The sequence below is a fragment of the Salvelinus alpinus genome, chromosome 30 (assembly GCF_045679555.1).
Source record: "Salvelinus alpinus chromosome 30, SLU_Salpinus.1, whole genome shotgun sequence".
Lineage (NCBI taxonomy): Eukaryota > Metazoa > Chordata > Actinopteri > Salmoniformes > Salmonidae > Salvelinus > Salvelinus alpinus.
In genome coordinates this window covers 40,660,765-40,675,796 of record NC_092115.1, presented here as the reverse complement: position 1 = coordinate 40,675,796, position 15,032 = coordinate 40,660,765, and the positions used below count along the sequence as shown (strand labels likewise).

The 15,032-nt window shown below is 44.4% G+C and overlaps 1 pseudogene; it reads left to right on the top strand.

Moving 5' to 3' along the window:
* Positions 1 to 5,418: 5,418 nt before the first annotated feature.
* Positions 5,419 to 14,995, top strand: LOC139559671 (piggyBac transposable element-derived protein 4-like; annotated as a pseudogene).
* Positions 14,996 to 15,032: the final 37 nt, after the last annotated feature.

Genomic DNA, 15,032 nt, shown 5'->3' with positions numbered 1-15,032 from the left:
CAGGAGGGCTTCTTAAAGAAAAACTAACAGGTCTGTGAGAGCCGGAATTCTTACTGGTTGGTAGGTGATCAAATACTTATGTCATGCAATAAAATGCAAATTAATTATTTAAAAATCATACAATGTGATTTTCTGGATTTTTGTTTTAGATTCCGTCTCTCACAGTTGAAGTGTACCTATGATAAAAATTACAGACCTCTACATGCTTTGTAAGTAGGAAAACCTGCAAAATCGGCAGTGTATCAAATACTTGTTCTCCCCACTGTATATCACTGTATCATCTGCATACATTTGAACTTCAGACCCGGTACAAACAGAAGGCAGATCATTAATGTACAGGCTGAACAGGAGGGGCCCCAGTATTGACCCTTGGGGCACACCCACATCATAGCTAAGAGTGGGCGACAGCTCCTTGCTCACTCTGACACACTGAGTTCTGCCTTCAAGGTATGATTTCATCCATCTCAAGGCATCGGAGGAAAAGTTGAACTTGAACAATTTTGAAATGAGAATATCATGGTTAACAGTATCAAGCCTTCCTTAAGTCCAGAAACACAGCCCCAACAACGCCCCCTTTGTCCATCTTGGACTTCACATTTTCCAGAAGAAAGCAGTTGGACGTTTCTGTGGAGTGTTTCGCTCTGAAGCCAAACTGCATGGAGTGTAATGTGAAGGGGCTGTTGTTGAGGTGGGCAATCAGTTGTTCTGCTACACACTTTTCAACAACCTTTGACACCACAGGTAGCATACTAATGGGCCTGTAGTTACTCACGTCAGCAGGGTTGCCCGATTTAAAGATGGCCGTTATTATGGCCGACTTCCATACCCTTGGAAACACCCCGAGACCAATAGATGTGTTGGTGACCTTAGTAATGGGGCCTATGAGTGACTCTTTGTAGTTTTTAAGAAAGGTAGAGTCCAGCCCAAACACATCTTTGGCTTTAGAGTTCTTTAGGGAGCTAATCACCTTGTTCACCTTTGACTCAGAAACCTCCCTTATGATGAAGACAGGTTGAGTGTCATTTACTAGCACTGAGCCCAAGAAACCAGTGGAGGGGTTCTGTGTCAGTACCCTGACAGAGTCAATAAAGTAGGAATTGAAGGCTATTGCTATTTCGACTGCATCCTGTGTTAGATTGTTATTCACCATGATTTCTAGTCTTTTTGCAGTGTTACTATGGTCTTTCCCTGTTAACTTTTTTAGATTCTCCCAGATCAATTTAGAATTTCCCTTTGCTTCACCAATTATGTTAATAAAAAAGTTTGCCTTGGCCTGTCTGATTTCTTTCATGACCTTATTTCTCAACATGGTAAACCTACGTCTGTCATGCTCGAAGTTGGATTTTAGGGCTATTTTTAGAGCATAATCTCATTATTTCATTTATTTCCAGATTTCTCCATTTAGCCAAGGAAGAGTGCTCTTTTGGCCAGGTTTGGATTTGATTTTCTTGAGGAAACCATTTATTGTAGTCTGGATTGTGGATAGAAAAACCTGACTATCAGCTTCCACGTCTGTATAGGACAAGAGATCATTCCAGTTAATTCCCTTAATTGGGTTTTCAAAATAGTTTAATTCACTCTTAGGTATTCTTAGTTGATCCGGCTTTCTAACAGTAGAAAGGTTAAACCTGCTCTTAGACAGCTTTCTGGCAATAAATGTCAGATTATGATCAGATAGCCCAGTAACCATATTGAATTATTTAGTCACTCTCTCTGGTTTATTACTGAACACCAAATCAATCTGTGTTTTAGAGCAACAAGTCACCCTGGTTGGCCCTTTAACTAGCTGTGTAAGGTCAAAGGTATTAGTGATCCGTTTGAGGGTTTTCCTACAAGACTTGTCTTCATAATTAATATTAAAATCTCCCATTAAGATTACCTCTTTCCCAAAATCACATTCCCTAAGCATGTTATTAAACTGATCAAAAAACACACTTTTGGTGGAAGGTGGCCTATACATTCCAATAAGTGTAAAAGACATTTGGGGAGACAGTGTAACGTTCAGGCCAATACATTCTAGTTCATTATCACATGACCACTCAATTTGTTTACATCGGATATGTTCTTTAATGTAAATCATCACACCCCCTCCTCTTCCTTCAATCCTGTCTCCCCTGAAAACATTGTAGCCAGGCACAATCAAAGCAGCATATGGAGAGTTTTTATGGAGCCATGTCTCTGAGAGGCAGAGGAAGTCAAGGTCATTATGGTGTACTGTGTGTAGCTGGGTGAGAGAAAAACATATATTTAATCCATTTTGAATTCAGGCTGTAACACAACGAAATGTGGAATAAGTCAAGGTGTATGAATACTTTCTGAAGGCACTGTAGACAAGGTTGGGGGCTTGGGGTTTTGATGGGAAAAGTCTAGACTTTACAGGGAAGGACCATGGTTAGCAGGGTTGGCCTTCATTCCATTCCATCTCAATTAACTCTGAAAATGAAGTCAAATGCAGTTCATGAGTTCACTCAGTTCAGGAAACAATATCATTGAATTGGATTTTCTACATTTTCAAATGTCCAATTACTAAATTTGCTGAGCCGAGCCAGACTGGAATAGAATCAGAGTTTTGCAGGCAGATCACCCATGATACAAGTCAGTATTCGACATCCATCCATGGCTGAGGATGTCAGGATATGACGTGGAAACCGGCCACTAGGGGGCAACAGTGAGCATTGTTACCTCTAAGTAAGTTTTGGTTTTTCTAGGACATTGTGGATGTGGATAAGCATCTGCCTCTGATTCCACAGGTTTCATGGTTGAATCCAGCGATAGAAAGTAATTTTTGATAGTTTTGTTTTAAGCCTATCCCAAACCTTACCCCTTACCTTAACCATTTGGAGTTAATGCCTAACCTCAAGATTTCGGAGTTAATGCCTAAACTTAACCCTAACCTTAAAATCCGGAGTTAATCCCTAAATTTAACCTTAAACACTTTGAGATTTTACGTTTGAAACAACTTTGAAATTTGAGAAACATGGACGAACGTCTAATTCTGATGTGAGACTGTGAGACCTTGCAGGAATTTTGACTCTTGCTGATAGATTTGTGGATCCAGGATCACATGTTGGGATGTGGCTCCCTCTAGTGGTGCTTTTCCATATAGACGTACCCACACTCCAGGGTTTCGCTAGTGTTTTATGTTAATGTCAGCTCTAAAGACTTATGGCGAGGGCATCAACAATCTCTGCATCATTCAAGTCTGTTGCTTTGTGAGAAGGTGTTAAAGTTCACAGTTAGCCATTGTTATGTAAAAGACAGCTGAAAAGAACACAGAGCATTGCCTTGGCCCCAAGTGAGAGCAGGTCTAACAGATCCATGGGTAAAATACTGGGGAAAATCCTGTATGTAAATGTCAATTAGAAGCTGGATGTATATGGTATAAATGGTATATCAATGGTATAAACTCTGGGTGGTCGTGTTTGTGAGGCACCATCTTTTACTTGAGCATTATTTAGGTCACTGTAAACAAGGGCAACAAAGCCCAAATCCAGTGATAATCAAACAGAACAGAAAATACAACCACTGTTGTAATGTGTGGCGGAAAGAAGCAAACATTATTTTTGTCCCCACCAGTGACTACGCTTTTCCACTTGTGCTCTAACTAGCTATCCCCCTTTCCCTTTCTTTACATTTTCTCATGAATGGATTTCACATGAATTCTTGGTTAGTCCCATCTATGCAACTGGTATGTCCGGCATCTAATGGTGTTTTGCAGTATGACATGACTGGAGTCCTGTCTATCTCTGTAACATGCTGACCAGACCAGACGGGTCGCGTGTGCGAGCGTTGCAAAAATAAATGTACACATATGTTATTCAATCATTGCACCCACAATGAGCATCTGCTTAGCCAGGTGCTAATATAGAGCTTGGTTCTATTTGGGACACTGGACGCGCTGCAAGTCCTGCATCTTCCATCACCTAACCCTCCTCTCCTTGGTTTTTAGGAGCATATACCTGTCACGGTTGTGTGTAGAGACGGACTAAGGCGCATCGTGCTCTGAGTTCCACATCTTTATTTTTGTGAAACTTACCAAAACAAAAGGAAACAAACAACGAACCGTAACATAAGCGGTGCTACATGCACTAACTCTTAAACAAGATCCCACAAAAACCCAGTGGGAAAAGGCTGCCTAAATATTATCCCCAATCAGAGACAACGATAAACAGCTGCCTCTGATTGGGAACCATACCAGGCTAACATAGAAAACAAAACACCTAGATAGGAACACCCCCCTAGTCACACCCCGACCTAACCAAAATAGAGAATAAAAAGGCTCTCTATGGTCAGGGCGTGACAATACCCACGTGCCATCTCCTCATTGTTTTTTTTAAGGAGCATATATCAAATCAAATTTCAAATCCAATTTATTTATTAAGCCCTTCTTACATCAGCTGATATCTCAAAGTGCTGTACAGAAACCCAGCCTAAAACCCCAAACAGCAAGCAATGCAGGTGTAGAAGCACGGTGGCTAGGAAAAACTCCCTAGAAAGGCCAGAATCTAGGAAGAAACCTAGAGAGGAACCAGGCTATGAGGGGTGGCTAGTACTCGTCTGGCTGTGCCGGGTGGAGATTATAATAGAACATGGCCAAGATGTTCAAATGTTCATAGATGACCAGCAGGGTCAAATAATAATAATCACAGTGGTTGTCGAGGGTGCAACAGGTCAGCACCTCAGGAATAAATGTCAGTTGGCTTTTCATAGCCGATCATTCAGAGTATCTCTACCGCTCCTGCTGTCTCTAGAGAGTTGAAAACAGCAGGTCTGGGACAGGGAGCACGTCCGGTGAACAGGTCAGGGTTCCATAGCCGCAGGCAGAACAGTTGAAACTGGAGCAGCAGCACGGCCAGGAGGACTGGAAAACATGGGAAACAGTGTTTCAGACTCACTTTGACTTTATATAGTGCACCAAGAGATGTTTTCTTGCTTACGGCCATACCAGCCTGAATACGCCCTTCCGGTTTGGAAAAGTGAGACAGGTGTCGGTGAGTGAGTGTTTGCTTGAGAGATTTTTGCTTGAGAGCTCTTTTGGTTATATTTCAATGGTTTTCGAAGTCTAATTTAGATTTTTGCAGTTGAATAAGTTTAAGTTTGGTTCGTTTTTCCCACCCTTGCAGTTTTGCTGCTTGGGGGAGAGTTTTGAGGTCTTCTTTTGGTTTACTATGACGGACAACATGGCAAAGACTAACGGAATGGACAAGGACAAAGGCAATACACAACGGAAAAAACATGGACCTGAAGGTGGTTTAAATTACGCCAAAGAATGAACTGTGGCAGTGGAATTGATGGGAGAAGACAGAATAACGACGATGGAATTATTAAGATCAATTAAGGATGTGTGCGGAGAGGTGGTGGGGTGCAGAATAAAAGGAGACAGAAAATATGAAGTCACGATGCGGGAGGCAAAAGGAAAAGAGCGTCTAATGGATGGTTTCATGATTAAGGACACGAAGATAATGGCGAGAGACGTGATGACAAACGAACTAATAGTCTCGTTTATGAACTTGCCGGTTTATATCGAGGACGGCGCTATACTGGAAAAACTGCGTAGCTGGGGTGTAGCTGCCGTCTCGGATATCCGAAGGAGGTTTTGGCCGGGGACGGAGATTGTGGATGGAACGAGATACTGTAAGGTGAAGTTCACTGACACCGTGCAGTCTTTGCCGTATTCCGGAAAGGTCGAGACACTGGAGGGTGGCGAATATTTCAGGGTGATCCATGACAAACAGGTCAGGGTATGTCGCTTGTGTATGCAACCTGGACATATTTTAAAAGACTGCCCTGATTTTTAGGTGTTTTAAGTGCGGAAACCAGGGACACTATGCGAGAGAGAGTGTGTCGGAGTGAGGGATAGGGCAGTTTGCGGAGGATGCAGGTTAAGAACAGAGGAGTGCAAGTGTGGATAGGTTTTGGCTATGGAGAGAAGTCAAGAACTGATCGATGAAGCAGCTGTATCACCGCTTGGAGAAGGAAATGATAAAGAAGACGTGGTGAAGAGCGGAGATGAGGAGAGAGAGGTGGCGGAGCAGAGGGCGGATGAAATAGGGAGCAGCATGGATTCAGAGATGAGAGGAGGGAGTTTTCAAGAGGAGGGGGGGATTGGGCTGGGTGGAGGCACTGGGGACGCACAGGTTTTGGGCGGAGGCTCGGCCCATGTGGGTGCCTCGGGAGGAGGTGAAGTGGAGGGGAGTGGGACGCTGACAACGATACAGGAGACAGAAATGGATACAGAAAGCACAACAGACACGGGAAAGAAGAATTTGAATTGGTTGGATGAGATGGATTCAGAGTCGATTTCGGATACAGACGACACTGGAAAGATAGACAGAATAAGGGGAAGCTACAGGAAGAGGAAAGCGGTGGCAGGGGATGGGAAAAGGGATGGAAAAGGGAAAACCTGACAACAGGTAGAGGACAATGAAGGTTAATTTTTATTTTTATTGAAATGGTTAATTTTATGTCCTTAAATGTAAATGGTTTAAGGACAATGGATAAATTTCAAAATATAGTTCAAATTAAGAATATGGATATCTTATGCCTACAAGAGAAGCATTGGGACAATGATTGTGTATTGAAAGTCCAAAAAGTGTGGAGGGATTTTATTTTTGTGAATAATGGTCGGGGGAATTCTAGGGGGGTTGGAAGGAGGAAGGATGTGGTGGACAAAGTGGTACATGTACATGATGATAAAAATGGGAGGATTTTAGTTATAGATTTTGAGTATATGGATATGATTTTTAGAATTATAAATGTTTATGCGCCAAATAACGAAATAGAGCGTAAGGTTTTATTTATTGAAGTAGGACGATGGTGTGTGGGAAATTGCATTGTGGTGGGGGATTTTAATGTGAAAATGGACAGAATGGATATGACAAGGGGAGCTATTTTTAGAAACGATGCATCTAGGGGGGTTTTAAAGAAGATGATGTTTGAGGAAAAACTTATTGACATATGGAGAGATGAAAATCCCGATAAACGTGAATTTTCTAGAAGGCAGGTGGTTTTAGGGGAATTAAAACAAAGTAGAATAGATTTGGTTTTAGGGATTTTATGGAAGATATTAAGTATGTTTTTACAACTTTTAGTGATCATGCATGTTTAATTTTCTCGGTGGGTTTAGACGAGGATAGAACAGGGGGTGGTACGTGGTGTGTGAAAGTTATTTACAGATTGAACATGGTAAAGGTGAAGTAGTAGATGATTATGTAGAGATTTTAGAGACGGTGCAGGATCTTTATAAGGACTTATTTAAGAAAGGGGAGGTGGATGAGGGGTGTGTACAGGAGATTTTAGGTAGTGTGGAGGTGAAAATTAATGTGGAGGATAAATTGATGTGTGATGGGAAGATTACAGTAAATTAAGTTATAGATGCGATAAAGGATTTACAGGTGAATAAGAGCCCTGGTGTAGATGGGATCATTGCAGAGTTTTATCAAATTTATGAAAGTCTTTTAGCACCTATTTTATTGGAGGTTTATCACTATATGGAGGAGAATGATTGTGTATCAGAATCGATGGTGACAGGGATGATAACTATTTTATATAAAAACAAAGGGAGTAAGGTGAAATTGGAAAATTATAGGCCTATTAGTTTATTAAATGTGGATTACAAGATTTTAGCCAAAATGTTAGCGAATAGGATGAAGAGAGTTTTACACGATATTATTGCACCAACACAGAATTATAGTTTTCCTGGGAGGGATATAGCTGACACAATTAATACAATTAGAGACGTGATACACAAAATGAATGGGGATAAGATGGGAAGGTATTGTTTTAAGCATAGATTCAAATAAGGCTTTTGATAGGGTAGAACATGATTTTATGTTTAGGGTTTTGGAAAGATTTGGCTTTGGTAATAAAATAATAGGGTGGATTAGATTATTATATAGAAATGCAAAAAGTAGGGTGAAATGCAATGGGGTTTTAACTGATTCTTTTACTCTTGAGAGATCGGTAAGACAGGGATGTCCTTTATCTGCTTTATTGTATGTTTTATCAGTTGAACCTTTAGCAGCTATTCATTACCCTCCCGTAATCCTCGGGTCAGGCCGACCCAGGTCTTGTGTGTGGAGGGCGACCCAGGTCTTGTGTGTGGAGGGCTCCCCGCTCGGTGCTCTTCTGGGCTCTGAGCTTCCCCTCTGTGCTCTGTGCTAGGTGCTCGTGGGTCAGAGCGACCCAGCCAGCCACTGGTGAGGCGTATGCCATTGAGTGTAGAGAGTCTGCGAGTGTGGCGAGGTTGTGTGTGGCTCCCCGCTCTGTGCTCTGTGCTCGTGGGTCAGAACGACCCAGCCTGCCACTACACAGGTCCAGACATGCCCCGCTGTGTGCTAGAGAGCAGCCAAGTGTTATTGTGGCTCGGGTGGATCAACTGCACACGGCTACACACACGCGCTCACGCGGGCCTCGTGCATTTTCAGGTCTTGGTCTCCCGCGTAATCCGGCCGGCCGGCCATAGAGAGGATACTAATATTGTCAGCGGCACACACACACACACATACAAAGTGACCGGCGCCTCACCCGTGCCAAGTGCGTTCTTCCCCGCCGCTCAGTGAACCCGATCAATGGACCGAAGCGGCCATGGCCGTGCGTTTCACGGCCACGCAGGTTCTAGAACAGATCTTGTACAGCGTGGACCAAGAAGACTACTCAGATTCCGAGGAGGAGGAAGAGGTTTCGGAAGACGAAGACGGGGAGGAATACAACCCAGAGCGCCGCGAGGTCGACGAGGCTTCTTCTCCCTCTTCTGAGGAAGAGCCCGAAGAGCACGAGCACGAGGACCAACGCGAGGAAGAGATCTCCTCGGCTCCGGACCAAAGGGAGACGTTGCTGTCGAAAACCGGCAAAATCGAATGGTCCCCCGTGGCCTACGGCTGCTGCCACAGTGCGATCTGCCACGCCGGGCCGGACGAGACTCCGGGCCCCACGGTCTATGCAGCGACCCAGACCCGCGACATCGCGTCCACCTTCCGCCTGTTTGTCACACCGGCGATAGAAAGGATAATTCTGGAAATGACAAACCTGCACGGGGCCAGAAAATATGGCGACGGCTGACGAGCCATGGACGCCACGGACCTGTGCGCCTACGTAGGGCTGCTGATCCTAGCGGGCGTCTACACGTCCCGAGGCGAGGCCGCGGCCAGCCTGTGGTACGCCGAGAGCGGCAGGACCGTGTTCCGAGCCACCATGCCGCTCAAGGTCTTTCACAGGTACTCGAGGCTGCTGCGATTCAACGATCGCCAGTCGAGGCCCGCCAGACTCGCCACGGACAAACTCGCAGCGATACGAGACGTCTGGGACCATTGGGCTGCGCGGCTGCCGGCCCTCTACAACTCAGGGCCTGACGTGACGGTGGACGAGCAACTGTTCCCGTTCAGCGGTACTGTGTGTGTGTGTGTGTGTGTGTGTGTGTGTGTGTGTGTGTGTGTGTGTGTGTGTGTACATGTATGTATATGTCTATAGAGAGGTGTAACACAAAATGCCATTGGCCCCAATGAGACAGTAACGAGGCAAATCTCTTCTCCCCTTTCCAAAAGGCCGCTGTCCTTTCCGTCAGTACATTCCCAGCAAGCCGGCGAAATACGGCATCAAGTCGTGGGTGGCCTGAGACGCCAAGTCCAGCTACGCTTGGAAGATGCAAGTGTACACCGGCAAGGCGTCCAGCGGAGGCCTCGAGAAGAACCAGGGGATGCGCATCGTCCTCGATCTGACAACGTGTGACAATTTCTTCACCTCCTACGAACTGGGACAGCGGCTCCTCGAGAGGAACCTCACCATGGTGGGCACGGTGAGAAAGAACAAGGCCGAGCTCCCGCCCGCGCAGCTCGTTTCCAAAGGCAGACAGGTCCTGTCCTCCAGGTTTGCCTTCACACCCACCGCCACTCTAGTGTCCTACCTGGCAAAGAAAAACAAGAACGTGCGACTGCGGCCGTCATCCTAGACTACAACTGCAACAAGGGCGGTGTGGAGTGTTCGTTAGATTAGATACTTCAGGTGTACCACTCGGTGGTGAGAGGGTCAAATGTCCTCAACTACTACACATACACAGGTGCAGACTGTGAATGTTTGGTCCAGTCTTTACCTTCTTCACTCGTTGAGAGTTTCAGAGGGTCCTACCATTCTCAGCCACTGCTCCACGCTGTCTGGTCTTGTAGTTTTTGTTGAAGTACCTTTGGCAGCGATTACAGCCTCGAGTCTTCTTGGGTATGACGCGGTGGGGAGTTTGGGGAGTTTCTCCCATTCTTCTCTGTAGATCCTCTCCAGCTCTAACAGATTGGATGGGGAGCGTTGCTGCACAGCTATTTTCATGTCTCTCCAAAGATGTTCGATCAGGTTCAAGTCCAGCCTCTGGCTGGGCCACTCAAGAGAGGGTAGTATACAGAAGATAGCCCTATTTGGTAAAAGACCAAGTCCATATTATGACGAGAACAGTTCAAATAAGCAAAGAGAAACGATAGTCAGAGGAGACTGCATGAATCAGGCCTTCATGGTCAAAATTGCTGCAAAGAAAACACTACTAAAGGACACCAATTACTTTAAGACATGAAGGCCAGTCAATCTGGAAAATGTCAAGAACTTTGAAAGTTTCTTCAAGTGCAGTCGCAAAAACCAACAAGCGCTATGATGAAACTGGCTCTCATGAGGACCACCACAGGAATGGAAGACCCAGAGTTACCAGCCTCAGTAATTGCAGCCCAAATAAATGCTTCACAGAGTTCAAGAAAAAAACACATCTCAATATCAACTATTCAGAGGAGACTGCATGGATCAGGTCTTCGTGGTCAAAATTGCTGCAAAGAAAACATTACTAAAGGACACCAATAAGGAGAGACTTGCTTGGGCCAAGAAACACGAGCAATGGACATTAGACCGGTGTAAATCTGTCCTTTGGTCTGATGAGTTTAATTTGAGATTTTTGGTTCCAACCGCCGTGTCTTTGTTAGACGCAGAGTGGGTGAACAGATGTTCTCCGGATTTGTGGTTCCCACCATGACGCATGGAGGAGGAGGTGTGATGGTGTGGGGGAGCTTTGCTGGTGACACTGTGATTTATTTAGAATTCATGGCACACTTAACCAGCATGGCTACCACAGCATTCTGCAGCAATACGCCATCCCATCTGGATTGCGCTTAGTGAGACTATCATTTGTTTTTCAACAGGACAATGACCCAAAACACACCTCCAGGTTGTGTAAAGGCTATTTGACCAAGGAGAGTGATGGAGTGCTGCATCAGATGACCTGGCCTCCACAATCTCCCAACCTCAACCCAATTGAGATGGTTTGGGATGAGTTGGCCCACAGAGTGAAGGAAAAGCAGCCAACAGGTGCTCAGCATACTTTATGTGGGAACTCCTTCAAGACAGTTGGAAAAGCATTCCAGGTGAAGCTGGTGCAAACCTGTCATCAAAGCATAAAATATATTTTCATTTGTTTAACACTTTTTTGGTTACTACATGATTCCATATGTGTAATGACCAGCAGCAGCATCAGAGCTTAGAGAAGCCTAATTACCGTGACTAAATGGTCACGTGGAATTTGACTGCGTCATGACTCGTGACCACTGGTGTGGCGGTAACAAGGTCACCGTAACAGCTCTAGTACCGGCACCTAAATATAGAAGTACCAGCACTACGGTAAGCTTTAGCCAAATTGCCACGGTAACCAATGTGTTAATTAATCAGCCTTGCCAGGCTAACACAGCTAGTGACGTTCACCTACTTGTCAGGGGCTTGTAGCTCCATGGCTACCAACACTACATGACCAAAGGTATGTGGACACCTGCTCGTTGAACATCTCATTCCAAAATCATGGGCATTAATACGGAGTTGGTCCCCGCTTTGCTGCTATAACAGCCTCTTCTGGGAAAGCTTTCCACTAAATGTTGGAACATTGCTGCGGGGAATTGCTTCCATTCAGCCACGAGCATTAGTGAGGTCGGGAACTGATGTTGGTCGATTAGGCCTGGCTCGCAGTCGGCGTTCCAATTCATCCCGAAGGTGTTTGATGGGGTTGAGGTCAGGGCTCTGTGCAGGCCAGTCAAGTTCTTCCACACCGACCTCGACAAACCATTTCTATATGGACCTCGCTTTGTGCACGAGATCATTGTCATGCTGAAACAGGAAATGGCCTTCCCCAAACTGTTGCCACAAAGTTGGAAGCACAAAATCGTCTAGAATGTCATTGTATGCTGTAGCATTAAGCTCTAGCACTGGCAAATATTTGACGAACTGACTTGTTGGAAAGGTGGCATTGTATGACGATGCCACTTTGAATGTCACTGAGCTCTTCAGTAAGTACATTCTATTGCCAATGTATGTACATGGAGATTTCATGACTGTGTGCTCTATTTTATACACCTGTCAGTAACAGGTGTGGCTGAAATAGCCAAATCCACTTATTTGAAGGGGTGTCCACATACTTCTGTATATACAGTGACATCGGAAAGTATTCAGCCCCTGGACTTTTTCCACATTTTGTTACTTTACAGCCTCATTCTAAAAGTGATAAAAAAAAATCCTAAGCAATCTACACACAATACCCCATAATGACAAAGTGAAAACAGGTTTGTAGAAATGTTAGCAAATGTATTAAAAATTAAAAACACCTTATTTACATAAGTATTCAGACCCTTTGTTATGAGTCTCGAAATTGAGCTGAGGTGCATCCCGTTTCCATTGATCATCCTTGAGATGCTTCTACAACTTGATTGGAATCCACCTGTGTTGAATTCAATTGAATGGACATGATTTGGAAAGGCACACACCTGTCTATATAAAAGGTCCCACAGCTGACAGTGCATGTCAGAGCAAAAACCAAGCCATGAGGTTGAAGGAATTGTCCGTAGAGCTCCGAGACAGGTTTGTGTAGAGGCACAGATCTGGGGAAGGGTACCAAAATATGTCTGCAGCATTGAAAGTCCCCAAGAACACAGTGGCCTCTATCAATCTTAAATGGAAGAAGTTTGGAACCACCAAGACTCTTCGTAGAGCTGGCTACCCGGCCAAACTGCGCAATTGGGGGAGAAGGGCCTTGGTCAGAGAGGTGACCAAGAACCTGATGGTCACTCTGACAGAGCTCTAGAGTTCCTCTGTGGAGATGGGAGAACCTTCCAGAAAGACAACCATATCTGCAGCACTCCACCAATCAGGCCTTTATGGTAAAGTGGCCAGACGGAAGCCAATCCTCAGTAAAAGGCATAACAACCTGCTTGCAGTTTTGTCAAAAGGCACCGAAAGACTCTCAGACCATGAGAAACAAGATTCTCTGGTATGATGAAACCAAGATTGGTTGGCCTGAATGCCAAGCGTCACATCTGGAGGAAACATGGTACCATCTCTACTGTGAAACATGGTGGTGGCAGCAGCGTGCTGTGGGGATGTTTTTCAGCGTCAGGAACTGGAAGACTAGTCAGGATCGAGGAAAAGATTAACAGAGTTAAGTACAGAGAGGTCCTTGATGAAAATCTGCTCCAGAACACTCGGAACCTCAGACTGGGGAAAATGTTCACCTTCCAACAGGACAACGACCCTAAGCACACAGCCAAGACAACGCATGAGTGACTTCGGGACAAGTCTATGAATGTCCTTGAGTGGCCCAGCCAGAGCCCGGACTTGAACCCGATAGAACATCTCTGGAAAGACCTCAATATGCCTGTGCAGCGACGCTCCCCATACAATCTGACAGAGCTTGAGAGGATCTGCAGAGAAGAATGGGAGAAACTCCCCAAATACAGGTGTGCCAAGCTTGTAGTGTCATACCCAAGAACACTCGATGCTGTAATCGCTGCCAAAGGTGCTTCAACAAAGTACTGAGTAAAGGGTCTGAATACTTATGTAAATGTGATATTTAAGTTTATTTGTTTTAAATAAGCAAAAATGTCAAACCGTTTTTGCTTTGTCCATATGGGGTATTGTGTGTAGATTGATAAGGAAAAAACTATTTAATAAATTTTAGAATAAGGCTGTAACGTAACAAAATGTGGAAAAAGTCAGGGGTCTGAATACTTCGGTCTGAATACTTCGCGAATGCACTGTATACACTATAGTATGTACAGTATAAGCTGGAAGTAGAAGCCTACGTATTGTTGTCCATTAGTTCACTCCAATTAGGGGAGGCGAGGTAGGGGTTAGGGAAAAATAAGAAAAAAGATATGGTGGATTGTAAATGATGCAAACAATTACATTGATAGAACCCACAATCTGATCTACCCTATTAAAAAAAGTTACAAAATAAAAGCATTGTATTTGTACATAATTCCCTAAGCTCTAGACCTTAGCTGAATCTGAAAATGAATGCTGTGGCTGTAAACTGTCATGGTCAAAACATATAGATTCAATGGTTGTAAAGATGGGGAGATGTCTGTTCATAATAAAAATATGCTCAGTTTTTTTGACACCACTCCAAAAAGCAAGTCCTGCAGGCTCTAGTTTGGCCTTATCTTGATTATTGTCCAGTCGTGGTCAAGGGCTGCAAAGAAAGCCCTAGTAATGCTTCAGATGGCCCAGAAACAGAGCGACACGTTTTGCTCTTCATTGTCATCAGAGGGCTAATGTAAATACTATGCATTCCAGTCTCTCTTGGCTCAGAGTTGAGGAGAGACTGACAGCATCACTTCTTTTTATCAGAAACAATGTGTTAAATTCCAAATTGTTGACATTGTCAACTCAAAGCTCTGACACACACACTTACCCTACCAGACATGCTATCTGGGGTCTTTTCACAGTTCCCAAATCCAGAACAAATCAAGAACGTGTACAGTATTATATTGAGCCATTATTGGAACTCCCTTCCATCTCATATTGCTCAAATAAACAGCAAACCTGGTTTCAAAAAACTAATAAAGCAACACCTCATGGCACAACACCTCTCCCCTATTTGACCTAGATATTGTGTGTATGTATTGACATGTAGGTTATGTGTGCCATTTTTAAATGTATGTAGTTCTGTCCTTGAGCTGTTCTTGTGTCACGCCATGATCTGTTTCACCTGTCTTTGTGATTGTCTCCACCCACCTCCAGGTGTCACC